The sequence below is a fragment of the Helianthus annuus genome, chromosome 5 (genome assembly GCF_002127325.2).
Source record: "Helianthus annuus cultivar XRQ/B chromosome 5, HanXRQr2.0-SUNRISE, whole genome shotgun sequence".
NCBI classification, from domain to species: Eukaryota; Viridiplantae; Streptophyta; class Magnoliopsida; order Asterales; family Asteraceae; genus Helianthus; species Helianthus annuus.
This window is the reverse complement of record NC_035437.2, coordinates 142815619-142830232: the sequence shown is the minus strand read 5'-3', so window position 1 is coordinate 142830232 and position 14614 is coordinate 142815619.

Below are 14614 nucleotides of genomic sequence, written 5' to 3'. Positions count from 1 at the left end.
GGGTCCAAGTCTGGGTAGGCTGCTAGGTTTGGCATAGGTTCGTCTTCTGGTATTGGGTAGTATTGTTGGTAATCCCTATGGTCATCTAACCACGGGTCATAGTCTGGGTCTAAGGGATTGGGTGCTGGTATCCTAGGTATCTCAGTGGGATCAAAATCAGGCGTTGGGATTTGATTTTCTGAGTTGACTTCAATTTCCATTGGCTGGGTGGGAAATAGTGGTAAGGGCTGGGGTGCTATGAGTTGCTCCAGATTTGGGTCGGCAGCTGTGGATGCTAGGATATGGAAGTTTGCTAGACTCCTATTGAGCATATCTTGTGTGTGAGCATCTGTTTCTCTCTTAACGGCTATTAAAGCACGCTGTTGTTGTAACTTTTTCATCCTTTTCCTACGTTCATGTGCTCCCCTACTGAACTATCCTCTCTTTTTAGGAGGGAATGGCTCTTCAGACAGAGCCTTAAACATGAATATCCCATCTTCATTGTCAGTTGAATACCCTGAGAGGGTAGGCTGTGAAGAGGTGCCTTCGCTCCTAGGTGAGCTGGACAACTGTCGGTAGGCGTCGGAAGGTCCTTGGTCGCTCATACTGTAAACTAACAAATAGTCAAATAACACAGAACAATAAAATACAAATATGCACGTAGTTCCGTAGAAAAATTCCTAACATTTCGAATAATATCTTGGTGTCAGCGGAACACTTCTGTGGCTGAATCAGTGGCTTAGCTCTGATACCACCTTCTGTCGCAACCCTCGTCCCTATCTGTCCCAGGAACGGGCGGCCACGAGATCAGTTTCGGTGTTTATCATTTTGGCAGCGGAAATTTCATTAGGAGCGTAGTTAGGAAATATTTTATCAGAGTAAAATACCACGCTTTTATAATATTAAACACATGGGAAAATCCCAAGTTTCAAGTACACACATTTTTATAGGGATAAACCCTATTTTATTAAAATAAAACATCTCTTTATTTTAGGTAACTTTATAGCCACTTTTCCACCCACGGTACTGTCAACCCGACTTGTGGTTATGTTACTACTCACAATGTAGTAACAAATTTTGTATACAAAAACCCAACATACGGACGATAATTGTAGAATACAAATACTTAATCACTGTTTAATATAATGTTAATTATGAGGTTGTGTAAAAACAGTTTGCAAAATGGAGATTACTCACATTGCTGTCTTAGGGTTTTCGTTAAGGATTTCCTGGTGATTATCTATTAATTACAGAAATGCACACGCGTTAGTATAATAACCCAATATTTACATTAGTAATACCCTCCCCGAGACGGCATTCCAACGACTACGTCGGGCAGAACCACGATAGCCGTTACGGAACCCTAGATCCATCGGCCAGCGTATCTAATACGTAACCGGGGGTTATGATACTTACAACAAGGCAGGGCTTCGCTAATTAGGGGGTATAATACCATATTATAGTTGCTACAGTATAAAATTAAGAGAGAATTTTCGTTTTTGAACATCGACAACTGAAGGCCGATGCTCCCAATTTATAGGAGTTGATCTATGGTTCCTCGTGGCCCGCGTAAGAAGAAGGCCACGCCTTCGCGGCCCGCGACCTAGGGTGAGTAGGGCCTAGCTATAACTGGTCAGCACTATAGGTTTGACACACAGCCCAACACGTGGCAGCACACGGTTTCTCCTGGTGGCCTATCTGTCGCGGCCCGCGTAAGACCAAGGGGTGGTCTTCGCGGCCCGCCATGGACTAAAAAAATTGTTTTTATTTTATTTTGAATTATATAAAGGTATTTAGGGCCAAATTTCGTATTCGGGGGGGGGGGGCATTTTAAGACATATAGGGATATTTTAAATATTTTAGAGTGTCGGAATTATTTTTGGAGGGTTGTTATACCTGCACCCGCTGCTCACGCTAGAGCTTGCTTTGCATGTGGTGATCCCAACCACTTTGCAAATATGTGCCCCAACAGAGTGGTGAAACAAGAGCCCCAGCAGCAGCCGCAACAACATCAACAGCAGCAGCCTCAGTAGCAGCAGCAACCAACAGCCCGCAGACGTGCTTTCAACATCAACGCCTGCCAGGCTCAAGCAGACAACAACGTGGTTAATGGTACGTTCCTTGTGAATGGTATATATGCTTCGTGTTTATTTGATATTGGAGCAGATAACTATTTTGTATCGTTTGAATTCGAAAAGCTCCTTAATCGTAAGCGCGCCCATCTCCCCTCGACGTTCGATGTTGAAGTTGCCACTGGAAAAACCGTCGCTGTCAATTCTATTCTACGTGATTGTACGCTTGAACTCAACAATCACGTCTTCCCTATCGATCTTATCCCGATGCAACTCGGTAGTTTTGACGTCATAGTAGGCATGGATTTTCTTCGTGAAAATCATGCTGAAGTTGTGTGCTTTGATAAGATGATTCGTTTCTCACTCGCTAATGGTGATCAATTGTGTGTTTACGGTGAAGTCGCCTCGAAGAAACTCTAACTCATGTCGTGTGTCCAAGCTAGCAAGTATCTCTGCAAGGAATACCAAGCTTTCTTTGCGCACATTGTAGTAGCAGAGAAAAAGGAAGTTAAGGCAATGGATAAGGTGCCTGTGGTTCGTGATTTTCCTAACGTCTTCCCTGATGATCTACCTGGTTTACCCCCGAGTCGTGATATCGACTTTCGTATTGATCTCATTCCTGGAGCAAATCCTGTTGCTAAAGCTCCTTATCGCCTCGCTCCGTCCGAAATGCGCGAACTCTCAAGTCAACTACAGTAATTACTTGACAAAGGCTTCATTCTCTCTAGCACCTCTCCTTGGGGCGCACCAGTTCTTTTCGTCAAAAAGAAGGACGGGTCGTTCCGGATGTGCATCGACTACAGGGAATTGAATAAGCTGACTATCAAGAATCGCTATCACTTGCCCCGAATCGATGATTTGTTTGATCAGTTACAAGGTGCTACGTGTTTCTCGAAGATTGATTTACGCTCAGGCTATCACCAGTTACGCATTCAAGAGGAGGATATACCCCAAACCGTTTTTCGCACTCGATACAACCACTACGAGTTCGTTGTTATGCCCTTTGGGTTAACCAACGCACCGGCAGTTTTCACGGATCTGATGAATCGCGTGTGTAAACCCTTTCTCGACCACTTTGTCATTGTGTTCAGCGATGATATCCTGATCTATTCCAAGTCGAAAGCCGAACACATGCAGCGTCTACGTTTGGTTCTCGAATTACTCCAAGGGAATCGACTCTATGCCAAGTTCTCCAAGTGTGAATTTTGGCTGGAGGAGGTTCAATTCCTCGGTCACATTGTCAATAGTCAAGGTATCCACGTCGACCCCGCGAAGATCGAAGCTGTTAAGAGTTGGGTTACACCTAAGAACCCGTCTGAAGTCCGTTCTTTCCTCGGACTAGCGGGCTATTATCGCCGATTTATCGAAGGATTCTCTATAATCGTTGTTCCCTTACTTCCTTGACGCATAAAGACAAGCCTTTTGTTTGGGGAACTGAACAAGAGACTGCCTTTCGCATTCTCAAGCATATGCTCTGCAATGCTCCTGTACTCGCCTTACCCGACGGAAACGATGACTTCGTTGTCTATTGCGATGCCTCGAACCTTGGTCTTGGTTGTGTTCTCATGCAATGGGAAAAGGTTATCGCGTACGCGTCTCGCCAGCTCAAGATCCACGAGAAGAACTATACCACTCACGATCTCGAGCTTGGTGCAGTTGTTTTTGCGTTGAAGATTTGGCGACACTACCTATATGGTACCAAGTGTACGATCTTCACAGATTATAAGAGCCTACAACACATCCTCAGCCAAAAGGATCTGAATATGCGCTAACGCCGATGGGTTGAACTTCTTAACGATTACGACTGTGAGATTCGTTATCATTCTGGCAAAGCAAATGTCGTTGCCGACACCCTCAGCAAACGAAGCTATTTGCATAGCGCTCGTAATATCCAAGCCCAGCACAATCTCGAAGCTCTTATCCGCGATGCCCAATATGCCTGCTTTACCTAACGCACTTTGAAGAAGGAAATGATTCTCAACAATGGCGAACAGTTGGTGAATAAATCGAATGGTATATTCCATTTTCTAGACCGAATTTGGATCCCCAAGCACACAAACTTACGACAAATTCTGCTAGACGAAGCCCATAAGTCTCGATATGCTATTCATCCCGGTGCCGATAAAATGTACCAGGACCTTCGCTACAGGTACTGGTGGCCGGGCATGAAGAAAGATATCGCTCTCTATGTTTCGAAGTACCTGACTTGCTCGAAAGTCAAGGCCGAGCACCAAAGACCCTCTGGCTTACTCGTCTAACCCGAGATCCCTATGTGGAAATGGGAGAGTATAGCTATGGACTTCATAACGAACCTCCCGCGCACGCCATCAGGTCACGACAACATCTGGGTTGTCGTTGACCGTTTGACTAAATCTGCTCATTTTCTGCTGATACGAGAAGACTTTAAGGTAGAAAAATTAGCCCGGATCTACACCGATGAAATTATCTGTCGACACGGGACGCCTCGTGACATCATCTCTGACCGCGATGGTCGATTTACCTCGCGTCTTTGGGAAACGTTTCAATCTGCTCTCGGTACTACTCTTAATCTAAGTACCGCTTTCCATCCCCAAACCAACGGTCAGACTGAAAGAACGATTCGTACCCTTGAAGACATGTTTCGCTCGTGTGTCATATATTTCGGTGGTAATTGGGACGCGCACTTACCTTTAGTCGAATTCTCGTACAATAACAGTTATCGTTCTAGCATCCAAATGGCACCATTTGAGGCATTATACGGAAGAAAATGTCGATCGCCTATTGTATGGCACGAGATCGGAGACGCGCAAATAACCGGTCCTGAGCTGTTGCAAGAAACGACTGACAAAATCCTCCAAATTCGAGACAATCTGCTGAAGCTCGGAGTCGTCAGAAAAGTTACGCCGATAGATGCCGCAAGCCCCTTGAATTTGAAGTTGGCGATTACATACTCCTAAAGGTATCACCTTGGAAGTTTGTAATCAGATTCGGCAAGAAAGGAAAGCTCGCGCCTCGATATGTTGGACCCTTTTAGATTCTGGAAAGGATCGGCAAAGTGGCCTACAGACTCGAACTACTGGAGGAACTTAGCAACGTCCACCCGACTTTCCACGTTTCGAACCTTAGAAAGTGTCTGGCCGAGCAGGATTTACAAGTGCCACTTGAGGATCTACAAGTGGACGAAACGTTACACTTCGTGGAGACTCCTGTCGAGATCATGGACCGAGAAACCAAGAAGCTCAGGCGCTCACGCATTATTGTGAAGGTTCGCTGGGAAGGCAAACGCAGCGCAGAGTTCACTTGGGAACTCGAAAGTGACATGAAGGCGAAGTATCCACAGCTCTTTGTTACGCCTGCGCCTTAATTTCGGGATGAAATTCCCTTAAGAGGGGGAGGTTGTAACAACCCGTGTTTCGAAAGTCAAAGTACAAGTCAAAGTCAAAGTCAAAGGAAGAAAAGATTGCTAATTGCGATCTGTCACTCCTTGCTTAACTTGTTAATGCATGCATCTGTCGACTTCGTCTTGTATCGAGTCTTATACTAAATAGGTTAGATCAGGGCACGTTGTACGAGAAAATAGGAGATTTAAGGTTGATTTTATTGTGATTTTGCTTGAATAGGAGATTCCGCTTGAAAGTGTCTTGTGACATTTCAAGCGAAATCAGCTTGTTTCTTATTCCGCTTGAAGTCATTCCAAGCGGAATCAGAACACTATATATAAGGGAGTTATCATTCGAGCGAAATTAGTTAGAACTGTTCTTGATTCGGATACCGAGGTGCTGCTGGTTTATCCAGTGCGTGTAATCAGTGTTAAATCAATATACAAGGTGTTTAAAGTGAAGAACAAGCTGTTTCTAAGTTTGTTTCTTGTTTTCCGCACCTGAAACAGATCAAAACTCCTCTGAACGACTCATTCGGGTCAAATACACGATCCTACATAACTACTGATTGTACACCTTGACTTGTAATCGAATTCTATTATCTATTTACTTTAGTTGTATTATGTGGAGTATCTATTAACAATCAAGGTTTAATCGCATGTTTAATCGCTAATCTATTTATCGCTTATTCGCTAATCGCATCGCAACCGCATCGTAACTCGAATTATGTGTTCTGGATATTGTTTTACGTGTGTGTGCTATTTATGTGTTACTTGTGCATGATTACTTTATGTTGTGGTGATTAATCGACACGCAATCGCAACTCTATCGCAACGCAATCTAATCGCAAACGCTAAACGCAAGTTTATTTATATTGAGTGTTGATTAGGCTATTTGTGTAGTTATTATTTAATGCTATCGCATTGACGCTCGATAAAATGCATCGCAATGCTCAACACGTGAAACGAAACATCGAAACCTAACCCGCCGGACTACTTCGATCGAATGGCCATCCGATCGGATGGCCATCCGATCGGAGTGACATCCGATCCGACACTTGTGCTCCCCTTTCCTCTTTTGGTAACCTATAAATACCCCCTGTCACATCACAACTGTGATGTGACAGCTCTCTCTTCCGACCAGCACGCTTAAGCCCACTTTTCCTTCGATTTCTCGCGATTCTTCTAAGTTTCTTCCCCAAATCTTGTACGTCTATGATCTAAACACATTTCTTCATCATTTTCACCTTTGAATCTTAACTTTTAACCGTGAAATCAGCGGATTTGAGGTGTTCTAGGATGATGTCATCATGGAGTTCTTATGAACTTCAAGATTTGGCTTCATTCCACCAAGAACAACTCAGATCTAAGTGATTTCCACATGATTTAACATTGTTTTCGCATAGATCTAAACATTTTCAAGGTTAAAAAGGATTGAAAGATGGCTTTGTAACTTTCTTTCAACTCTTTTACACTCAACACACTCAAAACCGATAGAATCGGAACTCATTCAGGCCTTCCACTCTTCTCTAGTGAGGTGGCAGTCTGAGATCTGATTCCTATCAAAGAGACAACCGATTTTGGGTTGAAATGAACAAACCGTCATGAACAGTGAACTGAGCAGACTGGGGTGATTCCCACTTCGGTCGGATGACTTGGACTTGACGAGGTTCCGTTGTTTAACACGTAGTCATACCGTCTCGATCAAACCGCAAAACTTTCAAAACTTGACAAATTTCAAAACGATCAGATTGTTGGACGGATTGTCGTCCGATCGGATTGCACTTGGTCTTCAACACTTAACATTTTACAATTTTCAAAAATCATTAGTTTCTAACGGATTGCCATCCGATCGGAAGACCATCCAATCGAATGACAATCCTGCTGTGCACTTGTTCTCTGAGAAATACCTCACCGGACAGATCGCTATCCGATCGAACAACCGTTTGATCGAATGACCTGAAAGGTAGAGATACTTCTCTGTTTTCAAAATGCTACAACGAAAACTTCAAAGCCATCATACACAGAGACATCCATCCCAAATGGGTGGCAATCCGACCGAATGGCCATCCAAGCGGATGACCATCCAAACGGACGGCCCTTCGTCACTTGTTTCAATTGCACTATTTTATGCGCCATTCCTCGCTTATGCTATTGTTAACTGTTCAGGCTCTCTCAGCGCTCCCTTCAATCCGAGAGAGTGTTTATTTATTAACCGCTGTCTGTGAGTATACTCGATTCCTTTTTGCTTTACGCACCTTTGGGTGTTACATACGTTACCTATTTAAATCACATCGATCTAACACCGCAAACACTTTTATACGCTAACCGTTACTGCATGTTATACGTGTTACTCGATGAATGCTTGTATGTTATGTTTACACAATGATTGTTGCCTGACACCTTAGCAACGATAGTACTATAGTTTGGACTCAGCACCTGTCGTGGACAGGGGTTGTTAAGGGCTTTTCTTCACATTTCACAGTGGTGATATGAGTTGCGCATTCTACAACTCGCAGTCACGTCTGTGCATATTTCATTGTCGATAACCTACATGCTTCACTTTGCTACATGTTACATGCTGGTTATGCGTAAAAACGATTTTCGCTATCTATTATACTATTAAACTTGTATGCTCACCTTTACACTATGTGTATTGACCTCTATTTTAACGTATGTGATAGGTGCTTAAGATGCTAGGAATGCTGTGCTTTGGTGAATCAAGCTAGGGGTCTAGTTATGTCACGCTTAATCTGAGTTCTCGGAACAATGTTTGTTTTTGAGACAATTATTTGTAATAACTGTTTTATTTGGATATGTTATGGTATGTGACATGATGTTTAAATATCTAGTAATTAATAGTTGTTATGGATACTCATGGACAATCTGTTTCGCTCAGTGCCATGCCCCAATATTTCCGCCATCGGTTGGGGTGTGACACTAACTGCTGCAATAAATTGGATTGCACAAGAAGATACTCCAAACAGGCCACATAAAACCAATGAAATTGAAAAAACCCCCAACAGAAAGTGGGGGATCACGGTGGCATTTCTTTGCAAAACCATCAGAAGGAAATGAAGAAAAAAATATGGATAGACAGACAATGTCGATTGCGTAATTTCATTCCATCACAAATTCGAATTGAAAAAACAAAAGGTCTGGAAATACATTCAACAAAAAGTGGTGATGAAATTATGAAAAGCAATGAAGGTGAAAAAAACAATGAAGAACATATAGTGTCAACCTTAGATGATCATTTTAAAGGCTTTGAAGAATCTTTCCAAAAAAATGTAATCATACATAGATTACGTTATTGAACAATATCCAAATAGTGAAATTGTTCATAACAAAGTAAATGAATGGGCTTCATTGATGGAGAAATGTAACGATGCAGCTAAAATGCGCAACAAAGTTAATTTTGATTCAAGAATGATCAAAACTCTATGTGATCAACAAACACCATCAACATTCTTAAATTTGAACCAAAACCAAAATGAAGAAGCAGAAAATGACAACATTTTCTCTCCATCAACTGAAAAACGCAATGAAGACACTACAATTGTGGTACAATCCTCAAGTCCCGAAAAAACCAATGAGAATAATACAGTAGTACAAACAGGGGCAGACCCACATAGAGTGGGTCGGGGTCCCCGGACCCCAATGTTTTTAAAAAAAATTAGTAGATTCGGTGTATTAAATTGTATAAGGACCTCATAAATACAATTAGGTGGACACCATAGAAACAAAAGGAAACTTGGTGTAGTGGTAAATCCCTCTCTTTACCAACAAAAGGTCATGGGTTCAATCTTTGTATAACTCGTTTTTCCTCTTTTTTTAAATCTAGTTCAAACCTTGCTATGACCCGACCGGAACGAGGACCGACCCGCAAATTTTAACGTTTTGTTATGAAAATTTTGTACACGAAAAAAATGGACCCCATTGAAAAAAAATATTGGGTCTGCCACTGAGTACAAACTTCAATGTGTAAAGAAACTTCATCAAGTCTGGAAAAACGCAATGAAAATCCTTTATTGGTACAATCAGCATTTAATGAAGAAACTCCATTAATAATGTTGGAGATGATAAAAAAAGATAGAAGAAGCAGAAAGAACAACAAAACAAAAAACAATTCAAAATGATGAGGGACCATCCTTTGATTTGAAAATTTCTCAAATGGCTTCAAATGAGAAAGAAACAGAAGTGGAAGATGATACTAGTCGCAACGCTGCACAATCCGAAGATCAAAAAGATGCAACAAGCGAAAAAACACAATTTGAAAATGTTGATAAAGAATTAGATCAAACAGAAGGAGTTGGAACATGTATTCAAATTACAGGAATACAAACAATGCTTAATATAATTAATGAAAATGAGAGTGAAAAAGAAATCAATGATGTTATTGGAAACACGTCATTCCTCAACCCAGAAGAAGATCCGTATAAAACACCAACAAAATCTGTTCAGGAACAACAACAAATAAGTGATATCAACAAAACGGAAGAAATAATTACAAAAATAGTACGACCACATCGTCAGAAAAATGCAGGAGAAACATTATGTTCCCTATACTATCAAAGACAAATAACAATGAATGAAGTTAGAACGAAGATTGAAAACAACATTTCTGGATATGCTTTCCAAGGAGAAGGCGACATAATGTACAAAAACATTTACATATAAAAATCACACACACGCACACAAAAACAAATGCAAAATCATATATTATAATTTATTTTTTTTTTCCAGGGACACTCTATTTTTAATAATTGATCATGTATCTTTGTCAAGATGGACAGTAGAAACAATGAGGCCAGGATTGTACATAACATGAGAGATAATCAATTCTTGGGCTTATATTTTGAACGAAGAAGAAAAAAGAAGATCAAAAGAAAAATTAACTGCAAGATTTTTCTGTAAAATTCAAATGCTGGTAAGATCTCTAAAACGCAGTTTGTCTGTTTTATTTTGTTCTTTGTTCTTTGTTTTGTATGAAGTTAGCTAAAACACAATTTATTTTTTATTACCTTTATATAGATATATTTAAAACGCAATATGATATGATTGATAATTTTACTAAAATATATGTTTAATGAAGTTATTTTGAAGTTTGGTTTGAATGAAGTTATATAAAACGCAATTTGTTTGTTTTATTACCTTTATACTAATAATATATAAAACACATCTAAATAGCACTGATAATTTGTTTAATGAAGTTATTTAGTAGTTTGGTTTGGTTGAAGTTATCTGAATAATGATGTATAAAACATAATGACTTTGATTGTTTAATGTTTGTTGTTATATATGTTTTATCTAAAACACAATGAATTTCTTACTTTGTTTATTTTAATGCAGGCTTACACATAAAACAACACTGAAAAATAAATGATAGAAGAGTTCACACAGAACATAACAAAAGTTCTTCAAGGTTCAAAGATAAAAAGCATAAAAGATTTTGATATTATCCTTGTGTCTATTCTCCATCAAGAGCATTTTTATGTGATGTCATTCAATCTTAAAGAGAAAAAAATAAATATCATTGAGAAAAGTGCAAAAGAGGTTACAAATCTTGTGAAATATGGCGATGTGCCTGAAAAAATAGTAAGTTATGCCAAGTTATGCTTTTAAAACACAATATAAACCACCTAATCTTTTTTAACTCAAATTTATTTTAATTTTCTGTAAATGAATGCTTTGGCATGTTACCTTAATTTAGTTAATCATTTAAACATAGATGAAATGGAGAAAACAGGATAACTACGTCGACTGTGGTATATTCTGTATGCGTCATATGGAAAGTTATGAGGTTGAAAGTGTGGAAAAATGTGATTGTGGATTTCACAAGGAATATGAAAAGCTAACAAATATCGAGAAGCCTAAAAACAAAAAACTAGTGAGCAAATAGACAACACAATTTGAGGATTTAAGACGTAAGTATATCACAAAGATGCTATTGCACAATATCAACGAATGCAAAATTTTATTATTGAAGATTCAAAGAAGAATTGCAGCCTCAGTGCACAACTTAAAAAATGTTTATGACACTAGTTTGGAGAGGATTCAAAATAGGCTTACTGATGCTGGTTTATAATTATATGTTGTTTAAAAACAAGTACTTAGAATTGAAATGCTAGTTATGCTAAAACGCAATATTTTGTCTTTTATATTTGTTTGTCTTATAATTTGTTATTATAAAACGTAATACAATGTCTTTGGTAATTATTTATGTCCTATCATATAACACAATGCATCTCTTCAGGATTATTATTTATAAATATGTTACTTTTTGATGGAAATATTTATTATATATGTTGTTTAAAAACAAGTACTTAAAATTGAAATGTTAGTTATGCTAAAACGCAATATTTTGTCTTTTATACTTGTTTGTGTTATAGTTTGTTATTAAAAAATGCAATACAATGTCTTTGGTAATTATTCATGTCCTATCCATATAACACAATGCATCTTTAAAGGATTATTATTTATAAATATCTTACTTTTTGTTGGAAATATTGTATTACACCTGTAAATCAAAATAAACTTAAAACGCAATGTTATAAAAACATTTTTAAATACACTAATAAATTATTTTATATTCTTTATAAAATGCAACTGAATATAATAATTGATGAGATTGATAAAACATTAATTGATTATCAAATTTATGTGTTTGTATAAAAAAATAAATGAATTAAATATGTAAATCAAAAGACTAAATAAAACGCAATGTTATACACTAAAAAAATAATAAAAATTAAAAAAAAAGAAAAAAGCGTACCCCTAAAAGACAAAAGACAATGTTAAGACGAAAAAAATAATCGTTATTATCAAAGAAAATTAAAAACCTTTTGGATTCCTGACAAATTACCATATGAATTAGACAATTGATTCATTGATGGGAATAAAAAAACTGAGCTATGATCATTACTACCACACTTACTAACAATCGACCAATTATATAAGAACAAAAACCCTAAATTATATTCATACCCAATACCCAACCACAAACACGCACAAATGGCTAATCAAGAATTGTCAGTTTGGTTGTTTGAAAAAGGAAATTTCATACTTCAATATGTTGATGGCCACAAAATAAGATACCATTCCATAGCATCAGTTCTAGAAAACTACAATGAAAATGTTTTGAGAAAGATGAATGAACTAGGAATACCACGAGCATTACAGAGAAGAGACAACCCAACTATTCAAAATTCAGACTAAAAGGTATGGAAGACACAATGAAATGGTGATTGAAGATCCAAAAGTTAGATCTTGGGAGTTCATTGAGGAGAGTTTCAAGGTTGCAGTGACTTGGGAAAATGGAGAAGTGGATCTATACGACCCCAAAGACATATCTTCCTGTGAAAAATTAAGCTTTTTAAAGCAATTATCTAAGATTCCAATCATCAACAACTCTAAAAGCAAATTTGTAGAGAGGCTTCAGAATGAAGTGAGTTCACAAGTTGAACTATGGACGCAATCTGAAAGTGATGAGGACATCCCAAATGGAAGCTTAGGATTTTCATCTAAAAAAGAAAACAACTTTGATCCATGATGCTGATTGTTGATTTCCAGTGGTTGTGATTTGTTAATTATAACAACCCTCTTAGAACCCTTAACGTGACCCTAGATGTCTTAAAATATACCCCGTATGCGAGAAACGAGCCCAGAATACCCTTATATTTATAAAAATCAAGAAAAACAAAATATATAGGATTGTCACGAGCCGCAACCCAGACACCCTTAGTCTCTCGCGGGGCGCGAGGCCCAGTAATTTGCCGGACACCTATGCCGCCACGTGTCGACACGTGGCAGGTCTAGATACGCTGACTGGCCAAGCCTACGGCCTAACCTATGTTTGTCGCGGGCCGCGAAGGCCGAAGCCTTATCTCTCGCGGGCCGCGAGCCGCCATTGAATCCGCTTATAAATAGGGTGGACGAGTTCATTTGCAACTCGTTCAAAATTTCTGAATTCTCTCAACTTTCTGATAGTAATTATTATACCCGGGCATAATACCTCCTATAAAGCGAAGCTCTGCCTCGTTGTAAGTATTATAACCCTATTGTTACCCTACACGATCGAGTTAGGGCTCCGTAACGCATGTCAAGGCTCTGCCTGACTAAGTCGTTGGAGTTCTGTCTCGTGTTACACCCGATTGATTTAGGGCTCCGTAATACATGTCAAGGCTTTGCCTGACTCAGTCATTGGAGTTCTGTCTCGAGTTGTACGATTAATGTGATTTGGGTTATTTTACTAACACGTGTGCATTGTTTAATTTTAATAGATAATAACCAGGAGAATCACCAGGAAGCTATAGTAGTATCACCTAAGTCAACAAAGTAAGTACATTCACATTTTCTCACTATTAGTGAGTACATTTTCTTTTTGTGAGTCAAAATGTTTTACCAAAACCTCAAATGTTCTCAAATAAAATTACAGTGATTAAGTCTTTGTAATTCTAAAATTGCTGCCAGTATTATGGGGTTTGTATACAGTACTTGATCTTCACAATTGGGCACGGGTATCCAATGTGTGATATGACCATAGTCACAGATACGTCGAGTGGCACGTACTGACCGAGTAATTGTGTAGATATAAACATTGTAATCGCTCTTAATACTGTAATGTGTAAACAACTGATGCTTTACAAAATGGAATGTACTTACCAGTATTTCTTGCTGATAAAATGTTTTTAAAACGCGTTTCAGGTAACACAATTTGAAAGCCAATAGAAGCCAGCTGGAGAGCACTGAAGGCTTGAAAAAGTGGCTATAAAGGTTACCTAAATAAAAAGGAGTTTTTGTTTTCGATAAATAGGGTTTATCCCTACAAATGTACTGTCAAATGAACTTGGGTTTTATCCCAAAGATTTGTAATAAAAAGTTTGGTGTTTTACTCTGATAAAAATATTTCCTAACTACGGTCCTGATGTATTCCGCTGCTAAATTAGTAAACACCGATACCACTGATTTGGATCTCGCGGCACCCGCTCCCGGGTTAGGGGTCGGGGGTTGCGACATTAATTTATCTCTTTGTGGTTGTAGTTTTTCTTTGATGTTTTTGTTTTCATGTTGAATGCTAATGGTGGTACTAGAATGAAGATGATAGAAGTAATTTTAAAATTGTAAGGATGGTGAAAGGGTGATGGTTGTTTTGTTCATCATCTTTGATAATAACTTTTATCATCTATATATTATTATGATGTTT